Source organism: Piliocolobus tephrosceles, chromosome 12 (assembly GCF_002776525.5).
Source record: "Piliocolobus tephrosceles isolate RC106 chromosome 12, ASM277652v3, whole genome shotgun sequence".
In the NCBI taxonomy this organism is placed as follows: domain Eukaryota; kingdom Metazoa; phylum Chordata; class Mammalia; order Primates; family Cercopithecidae; genus Piliocolobus; species Piliocolobus tephrosceles.
In genome coordinates, this window is record NC_045445.1 from 10272549 (window position 1) to 10292655 (window position 20107).

The window sequence follows — 20107 nt, forward strand, 5'->3', positions numbered from 1 at the left end:
TGAAATTATTTTTATGGCACATCAAAAGTATCCTTGAAGGTCAAAGCTGGGACTGTAATTTTGTATCATTCTTTCATATGTTGTTGTTGTTACTGCTTCACTGCTCATACAATCATATGCAACATTTCTACTGTGAACTCTTGGTTTTCTCTTTTAACTGTCTCTTGATATGATATGTTGGCAATGACAAACTCTACTGGGCTTGTTATGGTCTCAACCTTTTGTTTAATCTTTCTGTTATTTTCATCATATCCAGATGTATCATTTGACTCTGGCTCATGATATGGATCAGTTAGCATTCATGAATTACAGCAAAGCCTAGGGCACATATTCTTGTTTATTGGCTAACTTGTTAATACATTTGTGAATTCCTGCACATTCAGTTTCATTTTACAAACGTTTTACAGATCATTTAATGATTATCTTCCTTTACACTGTAAAGGTAATGATGAGAGAACCCAATTACTATCTTGAATTAAACCCTAGAAATTTCCTCCCCAGTAAGATCCCTCCCCCAACTTGGCTATTACAAGTAATTGCAATACTGTTCTTCTAATAATTCAGTCCAAACTCCTGGGAGGCATTCGTATTTTATTTCATTCATTCTTTAGTATCTCACATCTAATTCATCAGCTAATTTTATTGTCTCTGGCTTCAAATCATGTACATAATATGGCCCCTTATCATCATCTCCACTGTTACCAGCCTAGACCAAGACACTATCCTCTCTTTCTTGGATTATTGCAATAGCATCTCTAATGTCACCCTGCTTCTGTACTTAACTCTCTCCAATGTCTATTCTCAGCATATTAGCTAGGTGATCTTTTACAAATAAACATATGTTCATGTAATTCTTCTGCTCAGCTTTCTCTTCTGGCTACCCATCTCAATAAAACAACTAAAGTTTTTATAATAGCTTTTAAGGCCCTTAGAATTTTGCCATAAATTTTTCATTGTCCATATCCCTTACAGTTTTCCACTTCATCCTCACTCAGCATAAGACACAATAGCCTTCTTGCTATTTATTGAAATGACCAGTCAAACAAACCTTTGTCTCGAGACAGCACTTGGTGTTCTCTCTGTTAAAAACACTCTTCCTCCCTTAGATATTATTCAAATTGTTGACTCTCTCACATTCTCTAAGTCATTGCCCAAATATTTTTTACTTAAGAAAGCATTACTGACTAACTTTAAAACACACTTTCAGGCAAGCAAAGTAACAGTGTAAACCCTCATCACTGCTAATAAGTTCATTGGAAAATGTGAGGCCAGGCATCAGTCCTCATTTCTTGAGCCAGAATATCAGTGCAAAAGAACCAGAAAAGCAGGTGCTTTCTCTAGGGCAAACGCTGCAACACGTTCTCCATGGGTAACGTCTTTGTTCCCAATCCAATACAAGACCCAAACTGCCTTCTTCTTGACACAGGCATTGTTTCAATGGCATTGAAGAGAAATTCCCTTTCTTTGTTATCTTTAATGTGTATCAATAAGGAGACTATTTATGTCAGAATGTATGTTTTCTATAGCAATTTGGAAGCCATAGAAACAGAAGGTTTCTGTAATCTGAATTTCTTGAACAATTGTTCCACCAAGTTTTCATCTACTATCCCATCACATGCTGCAAAGAAAGCCAGAATATAGGATATAAAATATCTTTCCTCAGGCTTCAGGGCTTCCCAGTGCCAAATGTCCTTGGACAGGTCCACTTCCTGGACCATCCAGAAAGAAACCTCTACTTTCTTATACGTTTTCCAAATATCATGACAGACCATCAGAGCAGATAGTAAAGTAAGTAATTATCACTGCTGCTAGGATAGAACAGGAGTTCCTCACTGATGACTTGCCAGTGAACCTCATTAGGTTGAACTGCACTTTAATGAAGTAATACATTGAGCTTGTGGCCAACAGACTTAGCTGGAACTGGGTTTTTAAGACTTAATGGAGGAAATTTCACTGGAAGGAAAGATTAAGTTCTTTGATAAGAGAGTAGGTGAGTATCAAAAGATGGCAATGATATCAAGTGCAATAGATAATTCTTTTACTTTGGATGCCGACTTCTAAATAAGCTTAATATATGATGTTATTTTGCTGATTTTTTTCCCTCTAATCAGAAAGAAAACAACAAAAGTATATCAACTAGCTACACCATCAATTGTCCATAGTGTTCATTAACAGCATCTTTAAAACTGTATAGCTACCTCACAATCAATACTGTTGATTTATAATGCTAGTGGTATCACCTAGAGAGAGAGAAATTTTAAGACAAAAGCTACTCAAATTCTTATAAAAGAGCTTGTCCGTTTTTTGCTTGTGTGGGATCGCAGTTGACAGTGGTAGTCTTGACTTTAAAGTGAGTGGCAACCCTCTAGTGAGCTTAGCCCAGTAGGATTAAACATTCACATCCTAGCACAGTCAGTTGAAAGATGCAGCCCACTGCTACAAACAGATTTTGAAGTTTACTTAACTAATTTGTATATGAAATTTTGGCTTTACAACCACAAATATTGTTTGTACTGTTAAGGTACTAGCCTAATTTATTTGGTTTCTACACCAAATACAAAGTATTCTATTGACCACCAAGGGGAATTAATTTGAAATTTACTAAGTAACTAAAGTAATTAAACTCGTGTAGACTAAGCATATAGTTTCCAAGTTTTATTTCTTTAATGAATTGAAATACTGTTTATTCAACTTTAAAATCAATCCTGTGCATACTTAGGTATTATTCGGTTGGTACCATGTAAAAGACAGGTTGTTATTTATACTGTAGTCTAGGTAGAGTGTCATGAGGATCTGTGACCCACATGAGATAGAGTACTATGGGATAAGAGTTGGATAAAAGATAAAGGGGTATCTTTCAGGGCAAGAAGATTCTAACTTAAATCATTAGAAATTTAGGCATGTTCGGCCGGGCACAGTGGCTCACGCCTGTAATCCCAGCACTTTGGGAGGCCGAGGCGGGTGGTTCACGAGGTCAGGAGATCGAGATCATCCTGGCTAACATGGTAAAACCGCGTCTCTACTAAAAATATAGAAAATTATCAGAGAGTGGTGGTGGGCACCTGTAGGAGCTTGCAGTGAGCCAAGATTGAGCCACTGTACTCTAGCCTGGGTGAGAGAGTGAGACCCTGTATAAAAAAAAAAAAAAAGAAAGAAAGAAAAAAAATGGAAATTTAGTCATGTTCTGGGTCTTAATATGTGTGAGAGTCTGTATCATTTCATTTCTCACATTTTATTTTCCCTGACTTCTAGTTCGTATGAAAAAACCCTTGAAGTGCGTTATATATATATATATATATATATATATATATATATATATATATATTTTTTTTTTTTTTTGAGACGGAGTGTCGCTCTGTCGCCCAGGCTGGAGTGCGGTGGCCGGATCTCAGCTCACTGCAAGCTCCGCCTTCTGGGTTTACGCCATTCTCCTGCCTCAGCCTCCCTAGTAGCTGGGACTACAGGCACCCGCCACCTTGCCCGGCTAGTTTTTTGGATTTTTTAGTAGAGACGAGGTTTCACTGGGTTAGCCAGGATGGTCTCGATCTCCTGACCTTGTGATCCTCCCATCTCGGCCTCCCAAAGTGCTGGGATTACAGGCTTGAGCCACCGCGCCCGGCTGAAGCGTGTTTTATACGTGGGAGCTAAGGTGGTATTGTAAATTTTCAAGTCATCCTTGAACGAAATGAACCATCTAAGATCTTGCTTCTGTTAAATGGTAAAATCAGAACTGAAGTTGTATCTTCTAAAGGTTGTTTTTTCTTGTTTTGTTTAATTTATGTGTAAGTAGGTACTATTGAGTTAGTTCATTTATATTTACCACGTCATTTTTAGAAAATATTTTTATTATTTATTTCTTTTTACATTTTACCTGTAGTTTATACTTTGAAATACTCATCAGGTAGTGTGTTATAATTCTAGCATTTGTCTAAACGTGAGCATCATGTGGTGGAGTCGTGAGCTTCAGTAGGTTAGTCTACAAGTTACTAATACATTTTCCATCCAAATATTAATTTCAGAAGGAAGTATAAACTAATATATATTCTTAAGAGGTCTAATTTGAATTAATCTGGCTTTATGTTGGGAAACAAATGCTGAGACATTGCATGAAAGAATTAAATTTTGGTCACCTTTGTTAATTGATTGTATTGTATACTGGTTGTTTGACATTTGACCTGTTCTATTGTCAGTTTTCTTCGTTATTGATGTGGTAGTCAATTTTACAATTCCTATGAGGCTTTTTTTTTTTCTTGGAGATGGAGTCTTGCTCTGTCACCCAGGCTGGAGTGCAGTGGAGTGATCTTGGCTCACTGCAACCTCCGCTTCCCAGGTTCAAGCAATTCTCCTGCCTCAGCCTCCCGAGTAGCTGGGACTACAGGTGTACAACACCATGCCCGGCTAACGTTTTGTATTTGAGTAGCGACGGGGTTTCACCATGTGACCCAGGCTGGTCTCCAGCTCCTGAGCTCAGGCAATCTGCCCGTCTCGGCCTCCCAAAATGCTAGGATTACAGATGTGATCCACCGTGCCCAGCCTTCTATTTTTTAATTGTTGAAGTTAATAAAACCAAATTATATGGTCAAAAATAAAAAATACAACGCACCCACTCTCACCAACATCCTTCCCATGTCCCCAAACAAAAACACACACCTGCCACTTCTATCTCTCTTCCCTCCTTCATTTTGCTCCTTGAAGCACATCATTATACACACACTGTACACACACCTGTTTTACCTATTCATTGCATATATTTTTCTGAACACCCTTACTAGAATATAAGCTCCACAAAGGTAAGTTGCACTTATTTTCTTTTTATTTTGTTCACTGCTGTATCTATACCACCCACAAAAGTATCTGGTATAACATAGAAGTCACTGACTATTAAACGAATGAAGGTGTGATTATATGAGTATAATTAATTTTCAAAAAGCAATTACATTTAGAGTACCTTTATAAAGAGAAAGTATATAAAAATCCATTGGAACATTAGGAATAAATTTAGGATCTACATGAAGAAACTCAAAATGCTTCCTGGAAATATAAAAGGTGACTCAATTAAAAGGATGTTCCAATGATTAAAGGGGAGTTCTCATGTTCAAATGTGGAAAGGCTAAATAATAAAAAAGGCAATATAATTAAAAAATTAATTTACATATTTAAAATAATGAAATTATGTTTCCTGATACATCCCAGCACCTAAAACAATTTTTGGCATCTCATAAATATGTGTTAATAAATGATCTCTGCCCTCTAGGAGCTCACATTTTACTGAGGTGCATATAAGTGAACAGGTCAAGGCACTTAAACGAAAAAGAGCAACACGTAAACAAGATAGACAATCTCTCTCTCTTCTGTGTCTCCGTAATAATGAATACCTTACTTTGTTGTAAGGATGTGCACACACATATATCCTCTATTATGCTTAAATCCCTCCTTATTGAAACTATCCCTTTATCATTTATATCTCCTTTCTCATCATGGAACTTTAAACATAACAGAAACAAAAAAATATGAATATTGCTTTGTCTCCTATCACTTGCAGTGGCTGGATCTCAGCTCACTGCAAGCTCCGCCTCCCGGGTTTACGCTATTCTCCTGCCTCAGCCTTCCGAGTAGCTGGGACTACAGGCGCCGCCACCTCGCCTGGCTAGTTTTTTGTATTTTTTTAGTAGAGACGGGGTTTCGCCGGGTTAGCCAGGATGGTCTTGATCTCCTGACCTCGTGATCCGCCCGTGTCGGCCTCCCAAAGTGCTGGGATTACAGGCTTGAGCCACTGTGCCCGGCTCCTATCACTTCTTAATGTAACTTTTATTGTGTCCATAATAGATGTCTCTCTCCCCACCCACCATGCACTGATATACATCTAAGTATAATTGTTTCTTAATTCCCTGCCCTGTGAAATTCTAACCTTCAGAGACCCAATCTAAATCATCTCTTGCTTTTTGAAATATCCTCTAGTCTCTCAGGAAGACTTAATCACCTCTTCACCTCTTTGTTTCTGTAAAATGTGTTCATAATGCTGTCAATTACGAAGATGCAGGCAACTTCCTAACTATGTGAATGCCACAGGATATAATGACCCTGGTTCCTTGACACTAAAGAATACCACACATGCATATGAGTCCTGACAATTTAATGGAGCAGAGCTAGGACACCAGCCCGCACATTTAATTCAGAAAGAAATAAACAACTATCTTATTTGGGATCTTTGCTACCCTCATCCAAATATACAGCTTGAGATTTTAAAATATTTATCAGATTATATCTCATCAACACTTTGTTCACAGTAAAATACAATCTCCTAAGCAGCTTACAAAGCCCTGCATGATCTGGCCCCTGGCAATCTTCCTTACCTTTTTCTATCAACATGCCCTCACTGACTCTGCTTTCGCCATACTGTCCTCATTGTTGTTGCTCAACATACGAAGCTTATTCCCATTTTAGGGTTTATGCACATGGTAGTCTTTCTCTGGCTAAAGCACCTCTGCCAGATACTCCATTGGCTCACTTTGTCACTTCATTTATAACTCTGTTCAAATGTCATCTCCTTAGAGGCCTATGCTGACCATACAATCTAAAATGTTCTTCTAGCACTAGACCTTTACCCTTATTTAGTTTCTTCATGGCACTTATCACTGCCTGGAATTACATTTTATATATGGTTGTTTATTGTCTGTTTCCATTGCTAGAATGCTAGCTCCATCAAGGCAGCATCTTGGTCTGCTTTATTTACTGTTGTATCACTAGTACCTAGTATTGTACTCATCACATTGCAGGTTATAAAATTGTTTTTGAATGAATGAATAGATGTATGGACTTGGAGAAGCTCAGATTGCTCAAGTATTCTTTCTTTGTTGACTAAATCTGAATCATATTTCTTTTTGTCTTAAATGTAATCGCTTTCCCTATTTTTGTTTTGTTTCATTTCATTTTATTATTTAATTATCCAACAACCCTGTGAGGGAGAAAAGCATGCTTATTTTTCTAATTTGTAGATTAAGAAACTAATCTAACTTAAAGTAAGTTTAGTAATTTATCTCAATTATGACAGCTAATAATAGTAGAAGCAGGAATTCATGTCTGACTGGTTCTGGAGGCCATGCCCTTTTGCATACACAACTCTACATTTTTGAAAAAACCCTCAACACATCTATTATTTTTCCACATAATAGCTCTTGAATATTGATAATAATAATCACCCTTACTTATACTTGTTCACAGTATATCTGTTCATTTTCTTTAACCATTTCCCTTATAATTTCCCAATTACACAGTATCCTAGCTTTTCTCATCTAGATGCATTCCAATATGTACATGCACTTTAAAAGGCAGAGCTCAGGTATAAACAACCTTCGAACTGCGGCCTGACTAGTCACAATAACAGAAGAATTATTAATTTAATAATCTGAGATCTGATATTTTGTTATTGTAGCAGCTACTTGCATTGGATGCTAAGAAGAAAACTGGAGAACACCACTAGATATTGTAATTGACTTTGTCAGACAAAGAATTTCCTCCATTTAACCTTATGATCATTGATTGAAAATGTATTTCATGTAAGCAATCTAAATATTGAAAAAATTAACGTATCCTTCTTAGAATTTATCCTGTTTATTTTATTCAGTCTTTCAGTCCAGGTTGTTAGGATCACTGTGGATCTTGGTTTTTCTCTTCACTCTATTCTGTAAACCATCACTGAATCATCTCTAAAATAACTCCCTTTTAAATATCATTTGCTCAGTCAAAATATGTAAAATCATTGCATTTGACTTACTTAACTTGATATTTAAGTATATTTGATACCATTGCCAAAGTCAGATTTATAGTCCTAGAATGTCAATCCTTTTTCCCTCTGTCTAGTCAGAATATTAACTTCCGGTCCCATTTTCACCAACAGACAAGACTATGTCTATTTTTCTTTGGTCACTTTGAATGTAGGCATGATTTCACATTATTTAGCTCTTAACTTTCATTTTAGTTTTGTATTCAAAGGTGGTTTCTAAGCAGCAGATGGACAAGGGGTAAGTCTTATGATTATGTATGTACCCATGATACAACCATAGATCTAGATGTATTGTAGATGCCCTGCAGATATTTTGTTTATGAACAATTATTTAGAGTGTCAATGATCAATCCATATTAACCTGCAATTCTAGGATATATGGGAATATAAATCTGCTTTTGCTTGCAATTGTATCCTCAGTATTAAATACAGAATCTGGTAAATAGCATATGATCAGTCAATGTTTGGAGAATTAATAAGTGGAGGTAGAAAGAACAGCATGGGTGAACACTCTAATCAAAGTCACGTTTTAAAAACCAGAATTCATCTCGACGTCCATCCAACCATTTACAAACCATTTATGGAGTGTCTATATGCCAGGTACTCTTTTTGGCCTTCAAACAACTTACTTTCTAGTGGAGAGAGATACAATAACGAACCAAGAATCAAATAAAATTATTCAGATAAAGACACGTGCCCAGGAAGAGTATAGGACAGGGTAATTATCTTGATGTGACAAAAATTGACATGGGGATTACTCAACAATTTTCTTTGCAAATAAGGGTATTTATGAAATGATAGCAAGGATCTTAAAGCCTCCTCCTGGAACTTCTAAGAAACAAATGCTATATGAATCCTTCACTTGAGCCCTTCTCTCCTCTAATTATCTGTGCTGTCTATAGAGGTTTGATTAGTGTTTCCCCAGAATTTGTTCATCAGGATTAGGGTGGGCCCTAATCAACTGACTAGCGTCTATTAGAAGAGGGAAATTAGGATACAGACACACACAGAGGAAAATGTCATATGAAGACACCAGTACACACAGGTGGAAGAAGATGTGATAACTAAGGCCAAGACTAGAGTGATACAACTGCAGGTCAAAGAATGCTAAGGATTACTAGCAATCATGAGAGCTAGCAAGAGGTAAAGAATAATCCTTCCCTAGGGCCTTTCAGAGGAAAGAGAACCCAATCTATCCATTGGTTTCAGACTTCTAGTCTTCAAAACAATAAGAGAGTAGATTTCTGTTGTTTTAACCCACCCAGTTTGTAATACTTTTTTATAGTAGCCCTAGTAAGTGATTATGTTGCCATAGCTCTGGAAGTGTTTTTCCTTTGAAGTATATACTTCATGCTAATTGCTAGGCAGGATTTTGGCTTAGAAAACTAGAATGGCTGTTATTTGCATGTTTAAGTGTTTCTACCATAGATAGTACTCTTTGGTAAAATTTGTGTGCCTGACCTTTCATTAATGCAATTGAAAGACCTCCCACAGATAAAAGTTAAGTAGTTAAAAAAAAATCTAAGTCAAATCTTAGAGCATAAAGCATCAAAGGAAATAAGAACATTGTTTGCCACTCATGAGTTAAACCTTCACAGTCAAGAAGGGTTAGGAATTTTATCATAAATTAATAAAATTGTATAAAGCCTCATTCAAAGTCATCCCAAATGCACAAATATAAGGAGGAAGCAACACAATACCTTGGCTTTGGAAATGAACAATCCAGGCTTGATCTTGAATCTTATTTCCTCTACGTTCTCACATCTGATCTCGGTCAAGGCACTTAATCGCTCTGAGCCTCAATTTTCCAAGCTATAAAATAGGAATGACAGCTTTTCTTCAGTAATCTTATGAAAAATAGAGAGAATGTTAAAAAGTGCATGTCAAAGTCCCTGACAAATGTTATGCCCTCCATAAACAGTAGCTATTATTAAACTAAGTTAAATGAAAATTGAGAAGTATAGGAATACCTGTTTCAGAGATATAAACTAGATTTGGGAAATTATTTGGGTTATAAAATGCAAAGGAAAAATTAATTACGATCAGTTTTAATTTAATTCCATCCACAAAATTAAACTTTCAGAGTATTTTTTCCCCCTCTCATCTTCAAATTCCTTATACTATTATTTGATTGATTTTTTCCCATTAGGTCTGCTGAATGCTTAATGTTTATTTGATCCTGTTTTGTTTTAAATCTAATATATTCATGAAGTCTCTTATAGTATTTTATTGAGCATTGTCAGTTCCCTAGCTTTGATATTAGCCATAGTTAAAGAGAAAATTCCTCAATTTAGTGGTGGGCATTTGTAGTACAGTTTGAGATTGAATCTAAAGCTAAAAGTGGCGATTGATTCAGATGTATACTCTATTTCAAATGTCAGAGTTTTCTCTTTAACTTTGTCCAATGGTAGGGTACAAGAGCAGATTAGGAAAAAGGTAGTAGAAAAGACTTCAGATGGGTTAAGGTGTTCTGACATCATTGCCAACTGTAGTGTTCCAGTTTCTTTTTATCTCTCCCAATGACACTATGTCCCAGTGCAGAAGTATCGTGGCATTTTGCAAAAACATTTCAAGTCGAAGATTCTTTAATTGCCATATTCATCTTGCTATCTTCTTCCCACAGATGCTCTCCTCACACAGTGTTCCCTTTGAAGTAAGGTAGCCAGAAATCTTCAGCAGGGAGGGAGCAAGCAAATTGCAAGAGTTTGAACAGTTTGTTTTCCTTACTGTCTGCTCATTTGGGAGATTTTAGATCTGTCAGCTGCAAAACAAGTTCTGCATTCAAACACTTCACCAGAGACTTGGGGAGTAACTTAGCAATAATTCTTGAAGCTGAAGAAGAAATATTAACACAATTAATATTACACCAGCATCAAACATTAATATCAAGAGACAGTATAGTGTAGGGTATCTGTTTTCAAAGTATGGTCTCGAGATGACTGGTGGTCCCTGAGATCTTTCTAAAGGATCTACAAAATCAAAACTTTTCCATAACACTAAAATCTTTCATGCCTTTTGCATTCGTTTTCTTTAAAAAGTACAAAGTGTTTCAAATGCTCCACGTCATGTGATATTGCAATAGGCTGAATGTAGAAGCAGATATGAGGGTCCAACCATCTATTAAACAAGAACTTAAAGAGATTTGTGATAATGTGAAGCCATAGCACTTTTCTCAATAATTTATTTTTGGAAAATGTAATTATTTCCATTAAAATGTTGTGTGTGTGTGGATGTAGTGGATTTGTTATAGCTATTTTAATTAAGACATTTACTTTTAGATGATTTATTGTATATTCACATGAAATGAGTTGTAAGAAATAATGAAGGAAGATGATGTGTATGCTTTACCTCATTTACCTTGATGGTAACATCTGGCAAAACTGTAGTACCATATCACAGCCAGGATATTGACACTGATTCAATCAAGATGTAGAATATACAGAACCATAAAAATGGAGACCTTTCATAGTCACACCCATTTCCCTTCCTCTACCATAGCTCATGGCAACCTGAATCCGTTCTCAATTTCTGTGAATTAATAAATAAGCATTTTTATTTCAGTTTAATTTTTCATATGGAAATGATTGGTGGGCATAACTCAGAATAATAAAAGGTCCTTGGGCCATTCAAATATTTTTATCAGTGAACTGAGATGCCGAGACCAAAAAGTGTGAGAAATGCCAGAGGTGCAGTTAGGAGGAGCACAGACTCTCAAGACAGACTACATGGCTTGACTCCCAGCTCTACCACTTTCTAGTTGTTAATTGGGTATGTTATTAGCCTCTATATCTATCAGTTTAATGATCAAATTCGATCATCAGGATTCAATGAGTTTGTCATGTAGGTTACCTAGAACAATGTCTGGTAGGTAATGACTGTGAGAGTGTTAGAAGTTATTTTCTATTAGATGCCCAAGGTCTAGCCTTGGTCATGGGTGGGTTTGCCAACTAAAAGGCAGCAATGCACCCCTGCCCAACCCCACGTACTTAGAGTAATTTCCTCTCTTTTCTGTTCATGTTCAAATCCTACCAATTTTAAATGATAGGGCAAATTATACCTCTTTCACTCACTGTTGTTTCTTGAAACCCTTTGCACTCTATGAAAACCCAGGTCATTCACTGTGGCTCTTACCCAAGATTGTATTTAATTATGTACTATACTAGGTGAGTCTTGAACTATTTCACATGTGGATGTGTCTTGACCACACAACTAGTTTGTAAGAGTCTGAAACTCTTAGAGATTTTCCTCTATTCTCCTTATTGCCCTACATACAATTGATGCCTAGGATATGCCTTTTGAATGAATGAACCATGTCAAAAAATGATAACTACATTAATTTTGAACCTAAACTTTCTATTTGATAAAGAATTCCAAGATTGAGGAATCTACCAAACTCAGTACTTTATAAAATAACCCTTGAAGCTATTTACCAAGCAAGGTCTAAGTTAATTATTGAATTGTGTTGGGAACAATTATTTAATTGCATATCACAAAGAAATTAGGTTTTACAACAGGTAAAAAGAATGAAAAAGTGTGAAGAAAAATTACAAGGTTAAACTGATGTAAACTCATTTCTCAATATCTATTAGAAATAAGAATATTCTCTCACTGTACGTATGTGTATATATATTTCACTACAAAACACAGTTGTGTTACTAAGCTACCACATTCAAAAATATGTGGGCTGTTTCTGTTAATTAAACATATAAACGTAGCCATATAAGGCTACAGATTCACAAATAACCAAAGAAAAACGTCAATCTAAGTCATATCCTGATTCTTGGGTAAACTTCACAGAAAGTAACAACACCCTTACACAATGCACATGCTTTATTCCTGTATCTGAGAATGTTTTACACATGAAAAATGGAAAAGTAAAACAACAATGTGGAATAAAAGCTCAACATAAATCTAGAATAACCCAAAATGTCTGATATAGCAACAACCTTAAATTGTAAGAGAAATACATATGCTAAGACCCTGGGGAGTACAAGGCTTTTCGGCCTGGTGCCAGGGTTAAAACTGATATTATGGGTGATCATATAGCTTGGTGGCTCATTTTAGTCAGTCTTTAATACCACAGACTTCCCAACTCCAACGCTTCCAATGTTAAACTGTAATAACACCACAATAGCCTAGGAATGGCAATTACATATCAATAAAATCACATGACTATGTTTGTGCTGTGCTTCTGTCTAAGCCACAAGAACAATATCCTTGGAAACTTACTAAAATTTTACACTTGTGTTCATTGTTGATAGAATAATGCTCTATTTCCCCCTTTTTCTACTCTTTCAGTAATACTTAAATATTGTCTTAGTGCTTTCTCATATAGTACCAACCATAAATCTTTATTATATCATGTGTCACATTCGTATACTTATTAGTTTCTATGTGTCCTTCCCCCAAGACTGAGTTCTTAGACCTATTTGATGTCACAGAAACCTTTAAAAATCCCATTAAAGTTCTGGATTCAAGCCACAGGTAGAGCAGGGGTAGCATACAGCAGTAATTTAAGCATGTAGACTCTAGAGATGCACTGTCTGGATTTGAAACCCAGCTCTGCCAGGACACTGTGACCTTGAGGAAGTTACTTCATCTCTCTTGACTCAGTTACCTCGTTTGCAATAGAAGCATAATAAAAATGGTACAAATGTAACAGATTTTGTGAAGATGAACTGAGTTAATGTATGTTAAGCATTTGGATTAGGGTGAAGCCTATATTAAAAGTAAACGGATGAATCATACCTATGTAGTTTTGCATAGCATTTTAGAGTGTTGGTAGACTCTACAGTCATATATGGATCCATAAGACTTGGAGGGTCACAGAAATAAATATGAGAGAGAAATATACTTGTATTTTATTTAAACTACTGTTTTTGTTTTGTTCTTTGAAACAGGCAATAAGATGCCTAATTTTACAGACTGGGAAGCTAAAATTTATTGAGATCAAATGACTTGTCCAAGATCACACACAACTAGTAGGTAACCAACCTGATGTTAAAAGACAGATATGTCTTACTCCATACCCTATTACCTTTATATTGTACCACACTATCTCACATTACTACTTGATCTGAGACTTTATCCCTGACCTATTGAGTGAGACTACGGGTTAGATATGACAATCTATTCATATGCTGAAGAACCCCACCAATCATTTTGATGAACAATGAGAATCACTTTTGTAAAAAAAAAAAAAAAAAAAGAAAAGTGTTAAGTACCATTAAAAATAATAAAAAAAAATACCTAGGTGATTTTCTTTTGCTTTATATACTTGCTAGTAATTGATCAATTTTTAGTTATTACAATTACTGATATTTCAAACCTATATTTCCTTCTGCATTTCCTTCTTCTGTGTAGCTCACTACAGCCTTTGTTATTGTTGTTGTGTGCTGGTAGTGGTCATGGTGATACAGCTATTCTGTTGTCTTTTTGGCTTTTGCTCTTCTCTCTGATGAACTGACAGATTATGGTTAAGGAAAAGGTGAAAACTACCAGGGGTATTAACTTGAGTTTAGAGGCCAGAGGAATCAGCAGCTAGTCCCATTCAGGAAAGTTCTCTGAGGCAAAAGGGCATGAAAGCAAACTGATTGTGAAAGCAGGATTCAAGACAGAATCAAACAGAACAGACAGATTTGAACTAAGATCTTTAACAATATCTTGGCAATTTCACTGAGAGCCTACACCTTTAAAAAAAAGTCTGATATTGCTTGTTGCTCAGGACTTCTCTAGTGAAATCTATGCAAAGACCATGACAGTGCTGGACCTGATCTCTAGCACAGAAAGCTGACACGTATCATATCCAAAACCCTTGGGGACTGTGATCATAGGCTCATGCCTTCCATCTGGGTCCCAGATGGAATTTTTTGGAACATTGTTGAATTTGGCAGGATTTGAAGCTCTTCCTCATTGGAGCTAACATAGGGGTCTTGGCATCAGAGAATTTGATAACTGTTCTTTCCATTGAGACTGGTGTAAGAGAGATCCTCACAAAGGTATCAGGTTTTAAGACATATTCTTTAATATAAAAACATATTTATGGCATTAATTTCTACATAATGCTGTCTCTGCCAAAATAAAGGCATTTGTTGCAGATGTTTGACTAAAAGAAAATGTAACTACAAACTGGATTCAAGGTCAAGGGCTTAGGGTTTTCATGTGAAGAGTGAAAGTCTAGAGGGAGGATGTTTCAGAAATCAGGTGGACAGGCAAGATAACAAAGTCAAGTGAGGAGTCAAAAAATTAAGCAGTCAGAAATGTTAACATTTATAGAAACAGAAGAGACACAGAAATGTAGATATTTAATAATCTAGTCAAATATTTGGGCATGGGATAGGCAGAAAATGTCTGCATACTAAATATTAGCAGCAGGAAACAACCAAGTGCTCAGATCAAGAGCATTTATGAGTCTCACTTAAGAATAAATCCATTCCTTTGTGGTTTTCCCAGAGCCTGTTGAGAGAAAATAGGTAACTGGGATCATCTGACTCAGGTCAAAAGTTATGCTATTGGATGAAATAAATGGCTTTGTACAGATAAAATATAATTTTGCGTATGTTTAAATCAACATTTATTAAGGTCTTCTGGGCTAGACCTCATTCTAGTTCATGATGGAATATATATATATATAAATAAGTTATAGTCCTTCTTCTTTATAATTCACTGTCTTTTATGGAGGAAAAATGTCCATCATCAACAGTTGGACTATAATATTTTATGAAAAATGACATGATGATGTACAGGTTGTTATGTGAGTCCAGAGAAAGGTAGATAGATCAGAGAAGACTTCCTGGAAGACGTGTAACCTGGGCTGAGGTGTAGTCAGGTGAAGACGTGGATAGAGGCAAAATATAATATAGGCTGAGGGAAAAAATAAAAAGGCATGAAAATTTGAAAGATGTGGGTGTTTTGAGGATTTATTTATTAAGTATTTCCTAAGCACTGAAATTGTGCTAAGAACAGATCTAGGTATTAAGAATATAGTTAAAGTTGAGATAGACAAGATGTTTAACTCATGAATCTTGCAGTCTATTGAGAGAGACAGACAACTAAATGGAAATTTAATAGAGTGTGATAAGCACTTTGGAATGGAAGTAGCAGAGTACCAAAAGAGCACAGAAGGAGGATATGTTTTGCAGAATGAGGGAGAAGGAAGAGGCAAAATGTCTAGGAAAACAACCCTTAAATTGCAACTGAGTCTTGAAGGATGGGTATGAATTAACCAGGCAAAAAAATTGGAGAAGTACCAACAGTGGAAATAAACACAAAGAAAATAAGGCAAAGGAACACCTAGAATCTTCAGGCAACTGAATATTTCTGGGATCTGAAAATTTTTGTCGGATAGTTGTTTGAGTGATTGATCATGAAGTCTAGGTTGGAAAGAGAAAGTCTATAAACTCAGAGTAAATGGAAATAAAGGGCAGAAAGGTTTTTCTAAACTTAAAGAGCAAATGTAGGAATAACAAAGGAGTAAAGAAACTAGAAATATGGTTGGTTGGAATTAGTGTGTGGAGAATATGATTCTATTATAAAAGGATAAAAGGTAGAGATGTTCTGATTGAAGACAATAATCTGACTGTGACAAGAGAGTATAGAGGACGTGAAAGTCACTAGAGATGAGTAAGAAACCTAGAGGTCTGTGCATTGGATATATTTTACACATAGATGTGGAATCACATAGATAGTGACAGGATTTGGAATAAGGAGAAGGCTAGGCACCCAAGTATTTAGCCCACAGAATCCACAGATGAGAGCAACACAGAATAATACAAATGTGGTGTATATAGAACACATGAGATTTTACAAGAGAATGGAAATAACATTGGAAATTGAAATAAATACATATTTCACCTGCTATCCTGGCGGCATATCATGTTGCAGGACATGCAGATAGACTCAATGGACAGCTGGTTTTCAGTTAAGACAGAAGATAAAGAAATGCATAATTAAGGGGTTAAATTTACAAAGCAATTCAACTGTCAGGACCACAAAGAAAGAATTTCTGGGAGAAGGAAGCAGAGGTTAGTCAAGGGGGATGAAGGGACACAGCAGGACGGGGAGAATGTGATGGAATAGGTTGAAATAATACCTGCATAGGGAGCAGTATACAGCTTGGGAAAGATGAGAAGTCTGGTGGGTTTAATTAGATTTACTCTTCAAAAGGGGAGGCTGAATGCATCTGGATCAGACCCAGTGTAGGCTGTGGGAGTCATTGCCCCAGCTGCAATATGCATCTGTTGAACACTGGCCAACTGCAACACTGTGTCATCCCTCTTTCCTCTTCTGTTAGTCTCCCTTTCCTGCCTGACAAGTTCAGGCCAACTTACCACAAGGTTGAGTTTTCTAATGAACCTTATTCCTTCTGTAAGGGATCTTTACTGACATTCATTAGGCTGCTTCTTACAACACCTGCTGCAAACCCTTTTAAGTGTAGATTCTAAGCAAAACCCACAAGAAAAAAACCCAAAGCTCTCACTGCTTCACAACTGCTCAATCCTTCTTGAGACGATGAGGCCAGAGCGACTTAAAACACATTTATGCCTTCTCCAAATGTCTGTGTCTCAGTGGGATCTATGTCTCATCTACAGCATACAGCTGCTTTGCAGGGAAACTCCTCACACGCCCAAGAGTCCAAAATTGTGAGTGAATCCTACATTCCCAAGTTTCTCTTTCTCCCTACTTAATTGTATACTTTCATATTTATTCTTTATCTTTCATCTTAAAACTTAGATACCTTTGTATTATACACAATTGATTTCTCATTTTCAGCTTGGATTTGCTAAACAATGCCCAAGTCAGATGTTAATATGCATCCATTTTTCATGTTTCAATTTGTAGAGATCCTAATAGCACTTTACATTTACAGAATATTTTTTTCTTCTAAATGCTTAAGGCATTTACCAACCTCATAACATCCTTGGAGATAGACATATGACTATTTACTATTTACCAACCTCATAACATCCTTGGAGATAGACATATGACACCTAACTGCTGCAACCTCAAAAATGCATTTTAACTTAGAATAACCTTTATTGAAAACAATATCTGAGCAACTATCAGCTGAATTTTCTGGATTTATGTACAGTAATTTAGCCTATCTCTAAATCATGAGTATACCTTCCATGTCCAAAATGAAGTTATTTATGAGTTTGAAGCTTGGTTTGCACCACGTTTTTAAATTAAATAATCTTATCCTTTTCATATCCGATGTTGATAACTGAGCTAGAGAAGATTTTCAAAACACAGAGTTGAAATAACATAGAGACTTTAGATTTTGTTATTTTAGGAGACAGTGTGCAAAAAGAGCACACTAGTATGGTAGAAAGAACAGGACCCCATGCATCAAAAACTTTGACCAATTTAATTTAATACATATTCATTTGTTATCTGTATCCATAAGGATTGGCTTGACTACAATTAACCAGAAACTCCCAAAGGAACAGTAATGTAAATATTGTAGACCTTTTTTTCCATATAAAAGTCCAAAGGGAAAGGCAGTCCTGGCCTGACCTGTCAGCTGTGCTCCATTAGGTCCACAGGAACTCAGTTTTATTCCAGTTCAATACTCTGCCTTTCTGTACCTTCATAGCTCAAGATGAAAGCAGTTATAGTCCAAGCAACAGGAAAAAGGAAAACTTATAAAGAACAAGGGCAGAGTGGGTGTTTCAGCCATTTCTTACAGGAAGTTCTTAAGAACAGCCACAAGATAAGACATTTTTATGTACTCTCTGTTGTTCAGAATTTCATCACATTATCACATCTAACTATTAGGGAGTTTGGAAAATTTAGTCAATTGGAGGGGCCATGTGCTCAGACAAAAGTTCTATTACTATAGGAAAAGGGAGAACAGATGTTAGAACCAAACTAACAGCCCATTGCAATAATGGTTACCTGTAATCTCTACAGTGAGAGTGTTCACTTTTTCACTAAACTGCTCTTTGACTATGGGCCAGCCAATTTTTATTTTTGGGCCATAATTTTCATCTGCCATACAAGAGAATTGTACTGAATGGTCTTCGAACTCTCTTCTGTTTCTAATAGTCTGTGGATAAATAATGAATGGCCAGATGAATGAATAAATGACACCAAAGTGGCTTAGGAATCTTCAGAAAGAGACCAATAGGCTCCACAATTACACTAGATCCATGCTCTGGGTCTCTGACTTAATTACTATGGATTTAAGCAGGTCTCAAGACAATGAATGACTCTTTTTAATCAATAGGTATTTAATTCCTTAGTTATACAGTCTGATATGCATTTAGAAATATACAAAACACAAATTTATACTTTAATAAATAGCTATTTTTAAAATCACATGTAGTCTTATCTCAAGCCAAAAAATATATAATGCATTCCCAGCACCTCAACAGTCTCTAATGTGTCCCTACTGGATTACAAACCTCTCCTTTCCTGAAAGGTTCTAAAGTTTAGAGATAATTTTATCATAATTATTGTGATTAGCTTCCTTATTTTCTTCACAGTTCTACTACCTAAGTATGTATCTCTAATTATAATAATTTAGTTATTTTTACTTTTGAAACAGAAGACCAAAATAATTTTGTGTATCTTGTGATATAGATCTGAATTTCAAATTATGTTTGTGAGATCCATACACATTGCTGTGTGTAGCTTTATTCTGCTCACTTTGATTGCTAATTGGTTGTATTAGTCCGTTCTCACACAGCTATAAAGAACTATCTGAAACTGGATAATTTATGAAGAAAAAGGCTTAACTGACTCACAGTTCTGCAGGTTTAAAAGAAAGCATGACTAGGAGGCCTCAGGAAACTTACAATCATGGCAGAAGGTGAAAGGGAAGCAAGCATGTCTTACCATGGCAGATCAAGAGACAGAGCAAAGTGAGAAGTTGCACACACTGTCAAACAACCAGAACTCATGAGAACTCACTCACCATATGAGAAAAGCAAAGAGGACGTCCATCCCGATGATTAAATCACTTCCCACCAGGCCCTTCCCCCAACCCATGAGGATTACAATTCAAGATGAGATTTCAGTATAGACATAGAGCCAACCATATTATTCCTACCCAGCTCCTCCCAAATGTCATTTTCTTCACATTGCAAAGCCAATCATGCCTTCCCAACAGTCCTCCAAAGTCTTAACTCATTCCAGCATTACCTCAAAAGTCCAACAGGCCCCATGCAATTACAAAATCCATCAAGGCAGTCATTAAATCTTAAAGCTTCAAAATAATCTCCTTTGACTCTGTATCTCATATCCAGGGCATACTGCTACAAGGGTGGGCTCAACAGCCTTGGGAAACTCTGTACCTGTGGCTCTGCATGGAATGGCCCATGC

At 36.3% G+C, this 20107-nt stretch overlaps 1 pseudogene; it reads right to left on the reverse strand.

The window, feature by feature from the left end:
* Positions 1-1177: 1177 nt before the first annotated feature.
* Positions 1178-1772, reverse strand: LOC111536361 (annotated as a pseudogene).
* Positions 1773-20107: the final 18335 nt, after the last annotated feature.